We start from the raw sequence: 20,839 nt of genomic DNA, 5'->3' as shown, positions 1-20,839 counted from the left end.
ACCTGTATGACGGAACGAACAGACCAGAGAGATTGACTCTAGAGGAAGAAAGTGCAGTGGAGGAGGATAATCTTGGGCCGGAGATATTAGATTCAGAAATAGAGAGAGCACTCCGTGATATGAAGGCTAGGAAAGCAGTAGGCGTGGACAACATCCCGTGTGAGCTTCTGAAGAATCTAGGGAAGGAAGGTAAGGAAAGGTTTTTCGATTTAGTGCGCAAGATCTATGAGGAGGGATGTTGGCCGGAGGATTTCGTGAAGACGGTTTTAATTCCGCTTCCGAAAAAGAAGAAAGCTGTGGAATGCGGAGATTATAGGACTATCAGCCTAATATCCCATGCGGCTAAAGTAGTGCTGAGGATATTGAACAGACGAATGGAGGCGAGGGCAAACGAGTATTTGGGCGAAGATCAGTTTGGTTTCAGAAAAGGGAAGTCAACTCGTGATGCAATAGCAATAATGAGGGCCCTCGTGGAAAGGAACCTAGAATATGAGCAGGACGTATATGTGTGTTTCGTGGATTTTGAAAAAGCGTTTGATAGGGTGAACTGGGTAAAGTTAATGGATATTCTCAAGAGAATAGGTGTAGACTGGAGGGATAGACGACTGATTTGTAATCTGTATATGGCCCAGACTGCGCAAGTGAGGATAGCGGACGGAGAATCTGGGTGGGCAAGCATTGGCCGAGGTGTGAGGCAAGGATGTCCTCTATCGCCACTGCTCTTTAACGTGTATGCTGAAGAGATGGTAAGGGAAGCGTGGGATGAGTTAGAAGCTGGGATAAAAGTGGGAGGAATGATGTTCAAATCAGTGAGATTCGCGGATGACCAGGCGTTGATCAGTCAGTCAGCAAGGGGGCTTCAAGCCCTAGTGGATGCGTTATACGAACGTTGCGAGGAGTTTGGGATGAGGATTAATCACAAGAAAACTAAGGTAATGCGGTTTTGTAAAGCATCACGAGCGAGGAATGTGAGACTCAAGATAAAGGTGGGTGGTGAAAAACTCGAGCAGGTTGAGCAATTCAACTATTTAGGCAGTACGTTAGAGGAAAACGGATACAGTAGTAAGGACATCAGGAAGAGAATAGCATTAGCGAAGGAGGCGTTCATGAGCAGGAAGGAGCTTCTGAGAGGATCGTTGTGTAAGAGTTTAAAGAAAAGGTTAGTGAAGAGTTTGATTTGGAGTGTAGCTCTCTACGGTGCGGAAACATGGACTCTGAGGAAAGAAGACGAGAGAAGATTGGAAGCATTCGAGATGTGGGTATGGAGAAGAATGGAGAGGGTGAAATGGACGGAGAGGAAAAGGAACGACGAAGTGCTGGATATGGTTGGCGAGGAGAGGCAGCTTTTAGATGAGATACGCAGGAGACAGAAGGTTTGGATGGAGTTAGTGCTTAGCGGTGAGGGGATGTTGAAAATGGTGTTGGAGGGTAGAATGCTGGGGAAACGAGGGAGGGGAAGGAAAAGAATAGGACTTTTAGATAGATTGAAAGAGAGTAGGCTTTACAGTGAATTAAAGAAGGCAGTGCTGGAAGGAAAGGGAGGCTCCCAGATCACCTCTTTAGTACTCCATGGAAACCTACCTTAATCGGTAGAATACTATTATAATAATAGTTTTGACCGACTTATCAATTGTTGTGTTACTATAACTCCTAAAAGCATGTCCATAGGAAAGAGATGAATTTTTTTGTGAAATTATCCTTTTTTAATGGCCTATATGTTAACCCCGCCTGAGACGAATCCAGAGAACCAAATCTCATTGAAATCGGTGCAGCCGTTGTCGAGTTATAAGTGTTCTAACTAACACGATTTTCGGCTTTCTTTTATATATATAGATTTTTAATTATTAGTAGTTTAAGCTTGAGATAGCTAGTGGTGGAGATAGAAAATGACTATTCGAAATTAATAAGGCATGTGGTAAGTGAACTTTCCGGTCGAAGCATTCCGTCTGTTACTTTTGTTAATATGTTACTTCTGTTAATTATGTAAGTTATTTTGATTTATTTGTTATTTAGATCAATTATTAGTTATTTCAACTTGGCATTGTGTGAAATTGAGATAGAATATGACTTCTTAGGTTAGGGTACGTGAACTTCCCGGTCAAAGTATTCCGTTTGTTGCTTTGTGGCGGCCAACCTTTCTCCATGAAGGTTGTATTCTCTGTTCAATGATGATATCTTCCTCTAATCTTCAACTTAAGTTTAATCAATTATTGATGTTCGGTTGTATTTTACTTGTGTAATTTTCTTAAGGTCAGGTTGACACGCATTGCATTGATGCTTAAGGCTTGTTGTTGACGAGATGATTCCATGTCTAGGACTGTTTTTGAGACTATCATACAATGCCATGAGTGCATGATAAATTGTAAAAAGGACACTCCACTTAAGGCCTTTTTACACCTACATAAACCCGTACGAGTCTAAATGTATGAGCGCGAGAATGAGCACGAAATACGTACCGTACGGTTGCGTTGTTGCACGTTATGTGGTTACACGTGTAACCACTCAACTTGTGCAAATGCATGAACGGAAAATTGAACCTATATTAGCTTGGTTCAAACATTCGTACATGTTCCGTTTCGGTCCACAAAAATCATTCACGCAAACAGGCATTAACTTGTACGTGTATCGTTTAAACGCAGGCTTTTAGGTGAGTTAAGTTAATAAGGCTTATTTATGGTTTCATTGAAATTTCTCTAATAAGGTATTTAATCAGTGTTATCTTCTTTTATATGTATCATGATCTGCTCTTCGTTTAAGTTTATCACCTTGGTGTTAGAGGATTTGCAAACCCGTGGGTAAAATCTTCAGGACAAGCATAGGTCTGTTGTGGTGTCCGATCATGGTATCCAATGAAGATCTAATATTAATTAGGTTTCTTGTGGTGTATCCCATTGTCATATTCTTTTTGTCATTTATGTTACTGACCTCTCTAACAAGCTAATTAAAGTACAAGGGTCTATAACAATCCCTAATTCAGGCGACCTAATATCCGAGCAGACGATACTAGTAAAACAAACGACTAACAAATGCTACGAGGGAATTTATCGAGTGCCTTGTTCATGTGGTAAATATTACATTAGCGAGACCATCAGATCAATGAAAGTCCGATTGCAGGAACATCGGAGGGCTACGAAAAACAAGCAGCACCAACTCTCAGCCATATCTGAGCATGCTTGGAGTGAACCTGGGCATAACATCCTCTTTGAAGACGCCAGGATAATAGCTAAAGAGAATAAATACTTCCCTCGCTTGATCAGAGAAGCTATTGAGATAGCGAAAACGCCCGCAAATTTCAACAGAGATCAAGACCACAGCTTGCATACTGCATGGAAGAGGATTCTCCGACCATCAACAATGAGAGATGGACAACCGGCCAATTAGAGAGCAGCAGCGGATCAGCAGCCGCCGCCACCTATATAAGGTGGAAAATTTTATGCCTATATAAGGCGAAAAAATTTTCCAAAAAAATTTACCTTCGACCTGAAGATGCTGACTGTAACGCCAGCGAAACTGTTGTCTGTATATAACAATAAACGCGATGAAAAACCCGAATAGAATGGAAAGATCACCTAACCAACGCCGCGAAAATCTTCGAATCTACGCTAATCATCTGTGTTTAATTCAAAATTAAGAGTATCCATAACAGAGGGAAGATAACTGCAAAAAGCAAAACTTTTTTGAAGAAGAAACCAAATCAAATTCGTCATGGCGAGAGCGGGACATCGAAAGTTTTGAATTTGAACCCAAAAATTTGCAACCTTTTAATCGCGATCCTAAGATGTTACCCTCCTTTTTGGATAAAATTTAAATCGTGCAGCAGATCATTTGAATCCTCTTGCGTTATAAAATGAGGTCCAGCAGATTTACTCGGTCCATAATTTGGGTCCTTCGAGTCTCCGAATCCTTCATTATCACGCTCTTGATTACTTTCTGAATCTTTGCTAAGATAAAAATACTCCATTGCTTTCGGCGCTTGTAAATTTTCGGAGTGAGGGAACGGTAGTATCGCTGATTCATAGTTGTCTGGGTATTTTACTGCGTATTTTGACTTCGTTGTAATTCCTTTCATTTTTGAAATTGAAATATGATCCGCCAAATCATGGGGACGGCAAATTCCTTACGACGTTTTCCCTTAATCCAACCAGTAAGTAGCTCTACACTGGTGCCACACAATACATGGGGAGTCCATCCTTTATCTTGGTCACCCAACAGGCAGCCAAAATAAAGCTTATAACCCTGTCTGAGAAAGGGAGTAATTTTCCACCTTTGAGCCTTAAAAGTAATTTCACCGTATACATAATAAAAGTCATAAGGATGGTTCACGCACTACCTGCATTCAAATACGTGGCCCATCGAATATACTCCTTGACTGTCTTGTTTACCTTCAGAGAACGCTTGCCCACAGTGATTTTTGTCGCTTCGTTGAGATATGCGAAGGAAATTTCAGAGGAGCGTTCCCCATGTGCGCACACGATGCCGTCGAATTCGCCCCAATTCTAAGGAGTCCATCGCGAGTCACGCTCTGGGTTGCGGAAGACTCAGTAGTAGGTCGCGTATTTGGACGACGAATATAAGAAATGGTTTGCCTTGTTTGAATTTCCCTCATTCACCAAAGAATAGCAACCTTCTGGAAAGGAAACCCAAGAAGCCGCGGAGCGATAGTGGCGGCACAAACTTTGTGGGGATACTTTTTTCCCCCCTTAGTGCATGGCAACCGTCTTCCTTTCAAATTGTAAACTCTTCTTTACGGGCGCACACCCTGTTGCTGTCGAAATCATGTGTTGCCATGGAATAGGGTAGTTTCCTTCAACAAAGAAAACGAAAGGCATTGATTGCGATTAATTATCCACCATTAGTTTATTCATAATATACAAATTATTTGATTTTAGAAGTACCGTTTTAGATGAATGGCAAAGTTCAACTTTAACTGCATTTGAAAAAGGCCAGATTGGCGCCCATGCGATTCCACTCCGCATGACGTCACAGGGACCTAGTTTCTATACGAGAAGATAGGAGTTATACATCGTCTGAGATTACCAAAGCATGCATGAGGCACAGAGCTCAGGGGAACATGTCTTAATAATCACCTATTATAACTGCCTATGGTCGGACAGTTTCCTTCGTTTGATAGGGGAATAATAATCCATATTTAAGCCAAGCACTACCAGCTAGCAGGATACTCTGATACCTGCTAGCATCCTCCGTCGTATCAACGCTCAAAGCCTCGCCCCAAGGTCACCTCACTTGCGGCAGCGGGAACCAGAACGAAGTCACACGGGGTTTTCCCAGCACTCATACCTAGCCGTCGCGTTTTCGCGCGCTAGAAAATTTTCACTTTTCATTTAATCGCGAAAAATAGATATCGTCATTTAAAAATCTAAAAGTGTGAAATACGTACTCCAGGAGTAATATTCTTTCGATTGAGGCAATAAAATAATGATAGGAAACTACCCTATACTGCGATTTCATACGGGAGAATTCCCATGTGCGACGGTGGTCGTACAGTTGTGATGCTGGAGTACATGTAAGTTTGCTAATGCCACCTTTTTCCGGTTGACTCGTAACGACTTCAATGCGCCATTGTAATTTTCAATCTCCAATATTCAATGGCAAAGTATTTCTGTGAAATGAATGGCGTGCATGGGAAAACGATATTAATACGGCGGAGAAAATTATGGCCTTGTGTGAACTAATATTTCGTCAGAGTCGCTAACGGCGGCATAAGAATATTTCAAATGAAATAAGGGACTCCAAAAAGACATCATGAAAGTTATGTGAGAATAAAATGTGTACAGTAACCTGCAATCATAATCAGAATTAGCATAATTCAATCAAAATGGACCTGATTATTCTTATCAAGACTTATTGACATGGAAATAGAATATCTATATGAACAAAACTCTAGTCAAGTGAACGATTACTTACGAAAGTCCACACTTTTAAATCAACTGAAGTAAGGCACACATTTTCCAGGGATGACAACTTCTGGGATGTGGAGTGATGATGCAACTTTACCGCGATTAGTCCACGAAACCACACAAGGTTATGGGTCCAGATCACTCCAAAGGATGAAAGCAAGAGAAAAGAAACTGTATCAGCAACCTGTACTCAAATTGTGCAACATAAATCGAACAAACTGGGATTTATTTAGAATTGTCTCATTTTAAAGAACAAAATGAGATTTTATATTTAGCAAGAATTTTACGTGAGAATAATGACAAAAATGTAATAACTCAATATTAACATCATTTTTTCAAGAAAAAATTACTTATATTCATGAAAATCGCGCAATAAACTCCAAATATGACCAAAAAAGAAGAAAAAAATGCTTTTGTCTCCTTTGGAAGAAGAGGAAATTTGAAATAAGACTTTCATTTCTTTAAAATTGAATCGTAATGCGAAAATTTAAAAAAGAATTTGGAAAGAGGTAAAAATTATTAAGGGACGTAAGGGCCTGAAAAGTAATAGTATTAGCAGCAAGAAATGATACGTCACTGTGTAAATTATCAAAAATTTTACTACGACCTAATGGGCTTTCAAGAACTAAATTGAAGTTATTATAAGCCAAATTACAGAAGAAGCAAAACATCTAATGAAACCGTCGTATTCAGAGATATCAATGAACGAAGAGGGTACACTTAAGTGCCTACTTCCCTTAAGAGACAATTTTAATTAGGAATCTTAAATGGAGAGCCAGCACGATAAGAGGAGTCCGAAAGCCCTACCTAATTTTTTAAGTGTGTGTTTAAGGACTCCCCAATTCCCACTGGACACTGAAGAAAAGCAATCCTCTAAGGATATATTGGTAAGGGTCATCGGGATCTTGACGTAAGATCCAAGCTCATTCAACCTACCAGCCTATTGAACATGGGGACTTCAATGTTTAGGTTTGACGATGGATTTGGGTAAACTCAGGAAGGTGCCCAAGTAATGTCACATATCAGTAACTTCCCTCCATAAAACACATTGTCCTCCAAGTGTGATTTCTCTATCGCCCACTAAAGCCAGAATCAAGTGGAATGGGACAAATTAACAGCGGCGTAATGGAGAGGCATGCACCAACTCCCAAATATGACCTAACCTTGAACTGAATGCCTAACACATGGGATTCAGTGCATAACCACACCAGAACACCATTCACCACCCTAAACATTCCCACTTTCCCTCTTGATTCCAACTTAAGGGCCCTGCGATGATTGCAGGACTGGCCTAAGCGATTTGCCAGTTCGCCAGCACCTAGATCATGCAGGAAGAGGAGAAGAATCCATCCCTACCACAAAACTGCATTAAGGTCCACCGGCGGAAGAGCCTCTGCTTTCCATCGGCGATCCCACGAAGCACACGATTTATCACGTCACAAGAGTAGCCCCCAAACACTATCACACACCATACACACACACACACACACAAGGGGAATAAAACATTGACCATGCACACAACACTTCACAAATCTTCAGTTATGGCAGGCAGGCTGTCGCAACATCAGGAACAGCACTGAAGACAAGACAGGAACGTAGGGGAGGGCAGTGTAGGTGTTAGTGAAAAGCTACGGAAAAGTACTTCCTAAAATTAACTAGTGACCCAGGCAGCCACGTTTCACCTCCCATAGGCGACGGCTTTTTTGTTCCTTCCTTTCTTAAAGCCCTCTATGAATGTGTTGTCTTGTTTTGAGGTGGTATACGTACCTGAAAGAAATAGAAAGACATTTATAAGTTTGAAATTTACTTTAGCACAAACCTTATTTTTGTATATTTCAATTAATGTCATCATACAACATAGTTATCCTTTTTGGTAGGCTTTTATTCACTGTGTTTAAAATCATTTCCTTCTCTTTCTGTCACGCTAGTGCTCAATCATATACGCAGTTTAGTATTTTTTTATCCTAGAATATTAAGCAAAGTAGTAGTTTCTGATGATCATTTTTAGGTTTGCAGCAGTGAATAATAAATATCAGGCATAATATATGACCTTTCCGCTTGCTTTTTTATGAAACAAACATTTAGGAACAACAGCTGTAACATGTATATATCTTCTAAGCAAATGAAAGTAGATAACCCACGCAGAAAATAAAGATCTATTAGATATCTACAGATAGATAAATAGTTATCTAATAGACATCTATCGTTATATCCTTATAAAAATTTCTATCCATCTATACCTTTTAAAAAAATTTCTGTAGCCTTTGCTTGCTGCAATTAACATTGTTGAAAAACTTATCGCCGTATGATCAAAATGAAAACTACAAAATATACTGCTGTGACATAGCATCGAACCCCGGACCCCAACGTGACAGCCGGACCATAAGAAAATTTATTAGGAAAAAGCCAAGGACCATTGAAGTGATACGTTTGCATGCATTGTAAAACCTTCTCAGTTCTTCATCGAATACATTAGAAAGTGGAAGAATGCGAAAAAAAACCAAGGAAAGGCTTGCCGCAAGAGAATAAGGAAAACAATCATGGATGAATAAATGCCAAGGAATAGATCGGCAATTTATCCTCCAAAAGTCAATTTAGAAAGTTTAAATGTCATCCGATTCCATTCAAATACGTTTCAAAACGTTCGGAAAAATACTACAAATATGTTCATGGTGAAATAAAAACACAGTACTATTCCACAACCTTATATTTTTGCAGTCTACTAGTTTCAACGTTTACACCGTCATTATCAACACTTTGATAATGACGGTGTAAACGTTGAAACTAGTAGACTGCAAAAATATAAGGTTGTGGAATAGTACTGTGTTTTTATTTCACCATGAATATCTCATCGTTCCACCAAGTAACGCCTAAATCTGTTGATTTTATTTACAAATATGTTGTTGGCAAGTTGTTTAAACAACTGAATATGGCTCTGCAAATAAAGATTTGCAAAAAAATAGGGGTGTAAGAATAGATGATATTCCAGCAAAGCAGTAAGCAGGAGAAGAGCTACAGGGGAGGGAAGAGTGTAAGCGGTGAAAATGTGCTCCTCTCCAAGAAATAAGATCAAATGGTTCAACCGAATAAGTAATGAGGAAGTGCTAGAATGAGTGCGAGAAAAGAAGAAGTCTTCTAAAAACCCTGAAGAAAAGAACAGACCAATAAGATTGCCACATTACTGATGGCCTGATGAAGATAACCTCAGAGGGACACATTTATTGAGAGAACGGCAAAAGAGTCACGAAGGAAAAGCTATTTAGGGTGCAAGGGAAGAAATGCAGCAGTGTGAAAAGGCCTGCTGATTAAAGAAAGGGATAGAAAAACTGCACCAAACCTATCTCAGGACTATTGATTTTCAGAAATATACCAAGGCCTTCCTTTTACGCCTTGAGGGGATTGATTATTTCACTATGATGACACACAGTCTCCCCTTCCTTGAGCAGCACCTGCCATTACACACAGACCTCAGTACTGCAAGCTCACACATGGTCCCTGCACCGATGTATATTTCGTCACTTTAACACTGACGTGCTATATTAGTTTTCAGATTGAAAAATTCAGCAAGCTGTACACCATTAACCTAATTCTGTTATTAGCTTGTTTAAGAGAATGGGAAAAAAACATTTCTCGTGAGACTAGGAAGTTTGATTCAAGTGCACATTAACGATTTAAAAGCAAAAGGTAGGGTAGATGAATAAACATAGGAAAGTTCCCTCTTAAACACTTGAGCAAGAGAAGGGAGATATTATTTCACCTTATATTTTAAATATTGCAATGGAAGAACTCTTGAATATGGCAAGGAGTATCCAAAAAGGCATAAAATAGCCAGCCGACTTCAACATTTTATAGCATTTGACAGAGTGATTTCAGCAGTAAAATTGGATACCGTCCACCAGCTGAAAAGTTTGTGAGAATGCAAGGCAGTAATAATAGAGGCAAATGAAGGAAAAGCCAACACTTAACTTTGAATAAAGTGCTAAAAACAGGAGTGTTGAAGATATTGAAAACTATTGCATTGAATGTGCAGAGAGTTAGAAGTAACAGCAAATAGGTTAAATATAGGAAATTTTGAGATAAAATATTAGTCAATTCCAATGCAGGCTTTGGAGCCCATCGTAAGTATCACACATGTTATGATCGCACTATCACCATGTTACAAAATAAAGCAAAGAAATGAAAGAAATACAAAACCCGTCCCACTATATGAAAGTGAAGCTTGGGTCCACGCTAAGAAACCCTGCAGCACACTTTATGAAAGAATGTGGCATATATGAAAAAATATAGAATTATTAGAAGACGCAGTTATCATACAGCAGTGATTACAGAAAGAATGATCTTCGTAGGCCATGTTCTGAGGAGACAGGAAGGAACAAAGCGGAAAGAGATTTCCAATGCACCAAGTGGAGAATTGTAAGTCAGACCAATCAAGGTAAGACGGAGCAAAGAGGTACGTGGCGGGAGTATTGTGGCGTGACAGTATTGCATTATTCGGTAGAGGCCCGATATGAGGCTGGTCAAACTAACACCAGACAGCCCCAGCAACAAGTATTACCTTATTGTCGAGTCTTGTTTGCACAAGATTGTTTCCAGACCATATGGACATACCCAGCGAGGGGCAGGTGCCCCCCTATGAGCAAAAATCGCTAAATTCTTTAAGCAAAATCAGCACTGAATTGAAACTAAAGTATTCAACAAATTTTCTTTAAACCCACGAAAAATGATATATATTAGTGTAAGATATATAACTAAAATAAAAATATTTTTTTCAAGGAAATAATGTCATAAATCCCATGGATTGCCCCCCCTTACCCCCTATACAGTCCGGCCGCCGAGAGTTGTCCGATGACAGCTCAGAAGAAGGGGTGGGGAACCCTTCGCCAAAACGGTTTGCAGCCAATCGCTGTCCCCCAAACGCACCTCACACCCTCGCCTAGTCATGCAACGTTGTCACATGCTAATGAATCACCGAAACAAGCCTGAATCACCAAAACAAAACTTTCCATAGATAGTCTCTTTGCTCTTGCGTGCGTTCTTAGTTCACTGTGCTGTAGGTGTTGCTGTGGTGGTGTTGCTGTGTGTGGTGGTGTTCTGAATAGTTACTTGTGCTTTTCCCAACGCTTTTCACGAAAACTTCTCAACGCTTTCAACGGAAGTATTTCATTAAATTGGTTAAAGAAGGCTTCGAGTTTGTTTGTTTAACGTAGTATTTCTGATTGATTTCATCTGCTGTCATCATGAGCGGGAAGAAACGTGGTCATGGTGTGACACTGAATTCCCAAACACGGGAATTAATCGCGAGTATTTATGAATACTTTGAAAAGGAAAAATTCCATGGCAGTCCCCTAATTCCATTAGCAAGAGTGATGGATAGAACAGCTGAAGCATGCGGAATCAGTTCCAAATCAGTTTCGAGGATCCTGAAAGAAAAACATGGTGACCGTAATAGTGAAAACATAGAACCTTCTGTTTTAAGAACACCCGGAAAGAAACTCTGGGGATTATCATAGTGAGATGACAAACGAGACCTTCAGAAATTGGTTCGTCAACCAGCTGTTGCCGAACATAAAACCGGGAAGTTGCATTGTGATGGACAACGCCCCTTACCACAGCATAAGGATAAATAAATCACCCACAGGGAAGTGGCTAAAGAAGGACATCATAGAGTGGCTGCAAAAGCAAAGTGCTAACCAGGTAGTTGAAGGACTGAATAAAATGGAACTATTACAATTATCCAAGTATTACCAGCCTCGTTTCCCTGTATATGAAATTGACGAAATAGCGAAAGAAAGCGGACACAAAGTGCTGAGAATCCCCCCTATCATTGTCATTACAACGCCATAGAGTTAATTTGGGCTCAGGTGAAAAGTTACGTTGCGGAACGGAATAAAACTTTTAAAATTCAAGATGTGATGACATTGACTCAAGAGGCTATTTCTGAGGTGAATGAATCGAAGTGGAAAAAAGTGGTCCTCAATATTTCTCGAGTGATTGAAGAGGCGATCACGACCGAATGTGTTGTGGAAACCAACGTGGAGCAACTAATCATCAGTCTTAACGGGGGCAGTGACAGCAACTCCGAGAACACGTCTGATGAATCCCGCTCTTCAGAGGACTTAGATATATCTTCCCCCACGAAAAGGTATAGATTTTCCATTTCAATACTAAATTTCTCTATGCATATATTTTTTTTCATCCACATAAACACTTTAGGAATGACTTTCCACTCCAGATATGTGCGTGAGTCCAGACCAACAGAACTCGAAGGCGTATATCCTTTAGAGTGATGAGTAGTAGGCGCAGCTACGTTTCTGGGTTGTCCTTCGCGTCGATTAATCTTCGTGACGACAGTTTCGCCGGCGTTGCAGCAGCCGTCATCAGGTTTGAGAAGGGCTTCAAGTGTGATGTGTCTGTTGCTGGCGCCGCAGTAAGTAAACCAAAGAAAAATTCCTAAGAAAGTTTTTGTTTCTCGAAGGAAGGGATTACTCTCAATTATGTTGCGTTTTAAAAGCATAGGATAAAACGAATAGAAGGAAAATTACTTGCTTTATTTAATGTCAAATCAGAAACTGCATTTGGTTCACTGGAGTCTTTTCTATGATTGTTTTTTTTCCTAGAGTTATCATGTACACCCCGCCATTTAAATTAGCAGCATTTTTCTATAATTACTTCAATTACCAGTTCGTTGGAGGGAAATTCGTGATATTTGCGCGATCGCTATTTTTCTCAGTGAGGGCAGAGTAGTAGGAAAGAAAAGGATAAAAAGGTAATGCTGACCGCGACTCTTTCGTTGACCGTTCTCGCCCGTCGTCCCTTCCGGCTCCTTTCTTCACGGAACCCTTTTGTTTACATGTGAGGTGGGCGTTTCCCTTTCTGACCTGGCAACATTGCCCCCTACCCCTTCTAGCTGTCATCGGACAACTCTCGGCGGCCGGACTGTAGTTATGATCCTGGGTACGCCATTGTTCCAGACTATAGTAATCAAAGCTTTAACGGAGATAAATATATTCATGAATGGTTATAAAATACAGTGTGTCCCAAAAAGAATGACCCGAATTTAACTTGTAATACTATTGAAACAAATGTCACTAGGCAAGCGAAACAGCGCCAGATGTGATCGGCATTGTTTAGAGTTTTCGAAAAATCTGCTGAATGTCACTATGAGCGCTGATCTGGAGCGTGCAACCCTTTAGTTTAATTGTCAGACCATTGGTCTAACAATTAGGTCTACCAATAAGATGCAGCCAGTCTCGCTGAAGATGACGTACAGGACCGCGAGAACAGGCTTTACACTCTTGGCCTCCTAGGTCCCCTGACCTAACACCATGCGATTTTTTTCCTTTTGGGAAATTTTAAACAGCGTGTTTACGTTCCTCCATTACCTCGTGACATTGATGAACAAAAAACATGAATATCAGCAGCTGTAGCTTCAGTGACAGAAGACACCTTACACTCAGTATGGAAGGAATTCAGCTATCGGATAGATTTCGTCCGCGCAGCCAATGAAGGACACATTGAACATTTATGATTGGTTTTTATAAACATTTTTCTTTTGTGAGTAATTAAGTACACAATGTGTTGATGTTAAGCCCTTCTTCTTTATGAATAATCTTAATTAAAATCGGGTCATTCTTTTTGGGACACACTGTATATCCAGGGGCTGTGGTAGCCTACACCAACAAGGCGCTAAATGAAGTGAAGAAATTTGGTAATGCAGAGCTGCACAAAAGGGCCTTAACTGTCCACTATACGCGTGTGATTCACGGAACAATTAAATAGCACCCAACGAAAACATTTTCCTCGACATCAACCGCACACAATACAGATTGGCATACAATAATAATAATTAACGCATTTATTGTTCTAGGGGTGAACTCCTTTGGAACATAGAAATTATTAACGTGGTGCGCGGGAAAATTAATATGGTAATAAACCAATCCGAAAACAAATAAACGAAGTGGTCATATGCATTGCTACCAATAGACACATACAATGTTATCATTTAACAATGAACTGGAAATTAACTTAATTTCTTTTTCTAACAGAGAAACGAACATTAAACGTACCGATAAACAAAAAAAAAACTTTAAAAAAGGAAATTTTGCTAAACAAATGAAAAAAGAACTAAATTGCTGCTTCTCACACAAAAATAGATATTTATCACATCAATGAGCGTATAAATGAAATACATGATCAGTATTCATGGGTCCCCAGAAAGTAAGTGGGTGACAATCCTTTTCTTAAATATTTCCTGTGGTTCACTGTCTTTTACCAGTTTCGGCAAATCGTTCCACATATTTGAGACAACAACACAAAATGATTTATGAACTGTAGCTGTGCGGAACTGGGATGATTTATATGAAACCGGAAGTTGGAGTGATTGCTGATCGGCTTGTTTAAAGAAATGAATCATGAGTCATTTGATTCACCTAGTGATTCAATCTTTTTGATCGAATCGTTCACGATCGACCCATCACTAACGTGCACCTTTTCATTCCTTGGTCACTTCGGCTACCGCGCACTCAACAGCATTATGAAGTAAACCACCCTGCATCACTTAAATTCGATGCGTCAATATGGTCATTTTCCAGATGATACTATTAAATTACACGCCGTGACACAACCGCAGTAATTTTTTGTTATTCTCTGAACTTCGGGGAAACGAATCCACGCACACAAAGCTAGCCCAGGGAATGTAAACCCAATTTATCCCCGAATTTACTCCCAAGTAAGTGTGCCATGTTGCCGTCATTATTGGGAGTATGAAAAAAACGGGGCCACGGGGGTAAAACGGGGGTGAAACGGGGCAACTGTTTATTATTAAATATATATATATATATGAAAAATACGATGTGTATGAATAGAAAGTAACATCATTTATGCATCAAAATATAATATGCTTTTCTTTTCTTTTATTTAATATGCTTTAACCCTATAATTTTTCACTATGCACATAAAAGAAACTGCCTTAAATTGTACTTACCTGTATTTTTATAGCGTGTACTCCCTTCTGCACGTTCATGCACGAGCCCTTTATATTTAATGAACTTATACAATATACTTCATAGATTTTTATTTTTAATTTTAATATTTTTTAAACAAAAAGACTTTAACAGTCTATATATTAACAAAGTTTATTTACTACACCTAGTCAGCCTGCGTAGTTGAAATATCCATTGTAAAATTTTTTAAATTGTATGAGATCGAGAAAAATATTACTCCCCGGCGGGGAATCGAACCCCGGTCTCCCGCGTGACAGGCGTTGAGACTGACCACTATACTACCGAGGATGTGATACTAATGGAAGAATTTTAAGACGGAAATGTAAATCCCGCTGTAGCGATCGCGGTGCCGGGTCGGTCACTCTCACGCGAATTCTATGCTTTTTCCGCATCCCGCAAAAGTGCTTAACGACGCTAGAGAAGTTTTAACTTCAAAAATACGCGCTTTTTGCGCGTAAAATAAATTTGCCCAGCTTTGAGCCCTTGGTAGTCTCGAATTTTTCGTTCCAATAACTTTGAATTTTGATATATGAAATCCAGATTTATTATTAACAGTTTATAAAAAACAAATTGTTAATACCACAAAAATTGACGGATTTGTATTAAACAACGTAAATCCCTGCTAACTTCGAAACCAATGGGTCAATTGAAATTTGAGCTTGAACACTTGGCTTGAAATACTTTCGAAGGAAAAAAAACAAGAACTTACGGAAAGTCTAAGGTGTCGTTGGCCTACTAGTATTCATTCTTATTTACGTGAAGTCTGACTCCGACAGACGGGTTTATTGCGGCATTAGCGAAATTATGTGGGCGGGTGGAAATGTCAAGAATCTACACGTAAGTCCAAAATACAGTGATTTTTACGTGAAAACCTTGCCCTGACTCAACCCAAACCCACCTAGGCATATTCGCATTTCGCGGTGTACGCGAGGAATCGCTGCGCGCGGTGCAGTACCAAAAAGTAGTTCCAGTTTGTAATACGTGTTAATGAGCTTATTTTACATTTAATTTAAAAACTATTTGCATGACTGTATTCGCCATAATATAAAAAAACATTTTGAGTACCCAAATGACCACTCTTCATGGAATTTTTTTCACCCGATTTTTTTTCGCATTTTAGGTAATTTGCCGGCTTTTCCGCCACAAAAAATATCATTTTCGTAATCAGGACACTGTTATGAGCAGATCCGACGAAAAAATAGCAAAAAGACGCGTGTCCGGAAAGTGCATAATTACCTGTATCCATTCTCAATTGTTCAAGCGATTTAAGTCTCCGAGTCTCCAGCTGCTCCCAGCCTAATTCGCTTAACATCTGCGTAACGCTGTCTGTACGCCCGTTGCAGTTTTTGACGAAACGCGCAGCCTTCCTTTGTATTTTATTCAGTTCACGGATTAAGTTTTTTTTTGCACCGGATCACATTTGATATAACATGGTATTTCCTGGAGTATAGGTCATTTATACAAAAGTAATATAAGTATATACAAATATAGTATAAATAAGTTTAATATTTTTTTATATGTCAAAATTTTTTGTATATTCCATCTGTTCATATATATATGTTTATATATACGTATTTATTTAAATTATATTTTATTAAAAAAACCCAATTGTCCCTTTTTATGTATAAATATTGTGTTTCGTCTTATTCTCTGTATTTGATATTGTTTCACATTTTTTCTAACATAGCCCTGAAGATGATTTAAGGAAATTAATCGAAACGTTGGCTGCTAACTTTTGTATGAATGACCTATACTCCAGGAAATACCATATTATATATTAAATAAGGTCAAGAGAAGGAAAAAAATAATAATTTGATATCACTTCATATTCTAGGTTTAGCTGGACGAGTGGGAAATACCTCCTTTCTTATTATTATTATTGGAATTATGGTGCGGCTCTAATATTATGTTCTCCGTGTCGCTCTTAAAGATGTCCATTCTCAATTGTTAAAATAATCTAAGCCTAGCGCGCAGCCTCCGAGTCTCCAGCGGCTCCCAGCCTAATTCGCTCGACTTAATCTGGGTAACGCTGTCTGCACGCCCGTAGCAGTTTTTGACGAAACGCACAGCCTTCCTTTGTATTTTATTCAGTTTTCGGATTAAGTCTTTCTGCACTGGATCCCATATGATATCGCTGCATATTCAAGGTGCGGTCATTGAAACCATAGCTACCACACAGTCTTTCGGCCAAACAGAATGCACGTCCGCTAACAGCGGTCGTAACGTCACGATTTGCTTTCATTGAATCGTGGTTGTATCTACGCGTAAGTGACTGATTACGAGATGGTAAAAGGGACGGTGGGAATGACACTGATTCGGAAAATCATGGGTCGACTGATAACTTTTTTAGTTGCTTAGAATCTACCGCCGGAGTTATTACCCTGAAATACGGAAAATGTGATCAAGTAATTTAGTATAAAAAACTATGACACTTATGCTGCAGTATCGTAGCCAGGGGGAGGTCGGCACCCCTCCTCCTCGAAATAAGGGGTGCAGACTTGGAAAAAATATTTGGGGGGGCCAAAACCAGGGATTATGCCCCGGGAAATTTTATAAGTATTGAGTTTTAAGTTTTTTAATCATTTTAGGAGAGTAATATGATCAACATTAGCACCATGATAACTTTAATCTCGATATATGTACACTCCGGGGAAAATCGACAAGCCTGACACATTTTTTCCTCACACCCATAACGAATTTTAGAGGGGGCTCGGGCCCCCTCACACCCCATGGCCACTGCTCGAAATGTAATACAACGAAATAATACTTTGCATCAAACAAAAAAATTATTGATCGTGAATTTACAAAAAAATTCTTTAGCTGCAGTATTTTGAAAATAAAAAGTGTTAAGAGTAGTTTATATCTCTCTACTGAATACCCCATTTTTCAAAAATTGCCCCCTTCTAATTTTAGGACCCCCCCCTCCTCCACCCGAACAAAATTTCTGGCTACCCCACTGCTTTGCCGATTACGTTATGAAAGGGCATCCTTAAAAAATTAGGGGAAAAACTCACCGAAATCTTTATTTTCGAAGTTGTGCAGAGACTTCTTTTTATCGGCCTAGGCAATTTCGCAGCTACGATGAATGCCTCGGCCAAACTCTGGTTCAGTCAAATCTCGCGGTAACCGCTATCAGCCACTTGAAATCGTGGAGTAGCTACGATGTCAGCGGAATACTCTTTCCAGGAACTTCTACCATCCAACGGAAAGGTCCCACTAGCTAATTCACGCAATCAAGCTGCTCCCAGTAATCTCATCGCACTGATCATATAATTATTACTTTGCTGGGATTTGAAAATGTAAAAAAAGATAACGTTAGCACAGAAAATGAAAAATAGAAGAAATAATTGCCAAAGTATTTAAAAAATTACTGCGAATCTAGAAAATTAAATTAAAAAATGGCATGCAACTCATTAATCATCAACATAATTTTGAAATACTTACCCTACTACGACACCTTTTGGGCCACACCGTAACGAAGGCACGTCTCGTGAATAAGCGAAAGATAAAGAGTGCTTAAATCCGGAATTCAATTTAGATTACTCTTCATTAACAGCGTTGAATGAACTATGCAAGTCAGCTACACGAACGCTGCGGCATCCTCAATGTACTTCGACTGAATATAGTTTCTATAAATGAGAGAAATCACGTCTGAGAAAGAAAGCGAACAAAAGTCGGCCAGTGCACTGCAGTTAGTAGGAGCTCCCGACTGAAGACCTATATTGTCAGTGGGACTCGCATTGAAGAACGCCGGGCAAAAGGACGTGGGCCACGCGAAGCAGCTCAATTTACTCTGAGGTTCAGTGGCGATAGGGGAGGGTTGGGAGGGGAACGGGGAGTGGCCACCACCCCTACCCCGCCTCCTCCCCCTTCCCTGATTCGCAGTGCAGTGAGCGACAGGAACAGTCCCTCACTGGCGACGTCATGCCACCTTCCGCCGTCAGATTGCGCCCCCACGCGGGAGATTACAACGACCGACTCGCGCGTAAAATAGGAGATATTGCTCTACGGAACGAAGAGTGTGTCCAGGATTTTGTTCTTGGGGGGATTTGAGGCACAAGGATACCTCGTAATACAAAACGATCCCAATGATAATGGGACCCTATTAAAAATCCCGCATATTTTTAAAGGGTCCGGGGGGAGGCACGTCCCCCCGTCCCCCCCCCCTTTAGATCCACCTATGTACCTACGTATACATAATACCCTGAAAGCCGCCAAAAGGCATGTGGCAGGGGGTGTTAGGACACCAGCCATTTACAGCTTAAAAAAATGAAGTGCTCTAACGAAGTTGGGACTAGCGTTAATCAAAGTCCTTTATGGTTCGGGGGAAAAACAAATTCCCATATCTATCCATTCGGCAAAACATCTCTCTTAATTTATCGCTTCTATCGGACCTGGAAATATTGTGTGGCTCTAATATTATGTTCTCTGTGTCGATCTTCAAGATATCCATTCTCAATTGTTCAAAAAATCTAAGCCTAGCGCGCAGCCTCCGCGTTTCCAGCGGCTCCAAGCCTAATTCGCTTAACATATGGGTAAAACTGTCTGTACGTCCATAGCAGTTTTTGACGAAACGCGCAGCCTTCCTTTGAATTTTATTCAGTTTGCAGATTAAGTCTTTCTGCACCGGATCCCATATTCTCGCTGCATATTCAAGGTGCGATCGGACGAGAGCAAAATAACACCTTTCTTTTGCTTTCTCATCCGAAAATGTTCCCACAATACTCTTGAGGAATCCTAATTTCTTCAGGGCTATGCCGCAAATATTCTTTATATGTGTTCCCCACGTGAGGTTCCCCACATGGGGCGCTGGCCAGAACGTCCCAATCCATATTAACGTGCTGTCATATGGAGAGTGGTAGTGGTGGCGGCTGCTGTTGGTATGACGCGTCTAAGCTTGTGCCTTGTGGAAGTCTTGGGACGCCGTCCGAGCATGCGCAGAACGACCATAGACATTTCTCTAGTGGGTCGGCATCGCCGCGCCGGCCGTATAATCTTGTTCTACATCTACATAATACCCCGCAAGCCGCCTAAAAGGCGTGTGGCAGGGGGTGTAAGGACACCAGCCGTTTACAGCTAAAAAAAACTTAAGCGCTCAAAGGAAGTTGGGACTACCGTTTATTAAAGTCCTTTATGGTTCGGGGGAAAAACGAATTCGCATATCTATCCGTTCGGCAAAATATCTCTCTTAATTTATCACTTCTATCGGACCTGGAAATATAGTGTGGCTCTAATATTATGTTCTCTGTGTCGCTCTTAAAGATATCCATTCTCAATTGTTCAAATAATCTAAGCCTAGCGCGCAGCCTCCGAGTCTCCAAAGACTCCCAGCCTAATTCGCTTAACATCTGGGTAACACTGTCTGTACGCCCGTAGCAGTTTTTGACGAAATGCGATGCCTTCCTTTGTATTTTATTCAGCTCGCGGATTAAGTCTTTCTGCACCGGATCCCATATGCTCATTGCATATTCAAAGTGCGATCGGACGAGAGCGAAATAGCACCTTTCTTTTACTTTCTCATCCGAAAATCTTCCCACAATACTCTTGACGAATCCTAATTTCTTCAGGGCTATGCCGCAAATATTCTTTATATGTGTTCCCCACGTGAGGTTCGAGGTTATCGTAACTCCCAGGTACTTCACTTCGTCTGTTGCCTTTACATTAATGCCATCCACAGCATAAACATGGTTAGATCTGGACGAATTCCGCAAGAAATGTACCGCCATGCATTTGCTTGGATTAAGTTTGAGTCCCCACTCTTGGGTCCACAAATGAACGTTGTTTAAGTCAGATGATAGAATTTCATAGTCAGAGTGATCACTAATTTCGCGATAGAGGACAGCGTCGTCAGCAAATAAACGTATTTTACTGCTAATGCGGGAGCAGAGATCGTTGCAGATTGTTGCAGACTTTACATTA

At 40.3% G+C, this 20,839-nt stretch overlaps 1 long non-coding RNA gene across 1 annotated transcript; it reads right to left on the bottom strand.

Moving 5' to 3' along the window:
* Nucleotides 1-5,519: 5,519 nt before the first annotated feature.
* Nucleotides 5,520-18,695, bottom strand: LOC124156968. Its single transcript, XR_006864483.1, has 3 exons — nt 18,365-18,695; nt 17,935-18,204; nt 5,520-7,685 (listed from the first exon to the last, which is right to left on the bottom strand). It is a non-coding gene; the product is annotated as an uncharacterized LOC124156968 (long non-coding RNA).
* Between the last annotated feature and the right edge of the window lie 2,144 nt (nt 18,696-20,839).

The sequence above is a fragment of the Ischnura elegans genome, chromosome 4 (assembly GCF_921293095.1).
Source record: "Ischnura elegans chromosome 4, ioIscEleg1.1, whole genome shotgun sequence".
Lineage (NCBI taxonomy): Eukaryota > Metazoa > Arthropoda > Insecta > Odonata > Coenagrionidae > Ischnura > Ischnura elegans.
The sequence above is the reverse complement of the archived record's forward strand: the minus strand, read 5'-3'. Positions and strand labels throughout refer to the sequence as shown.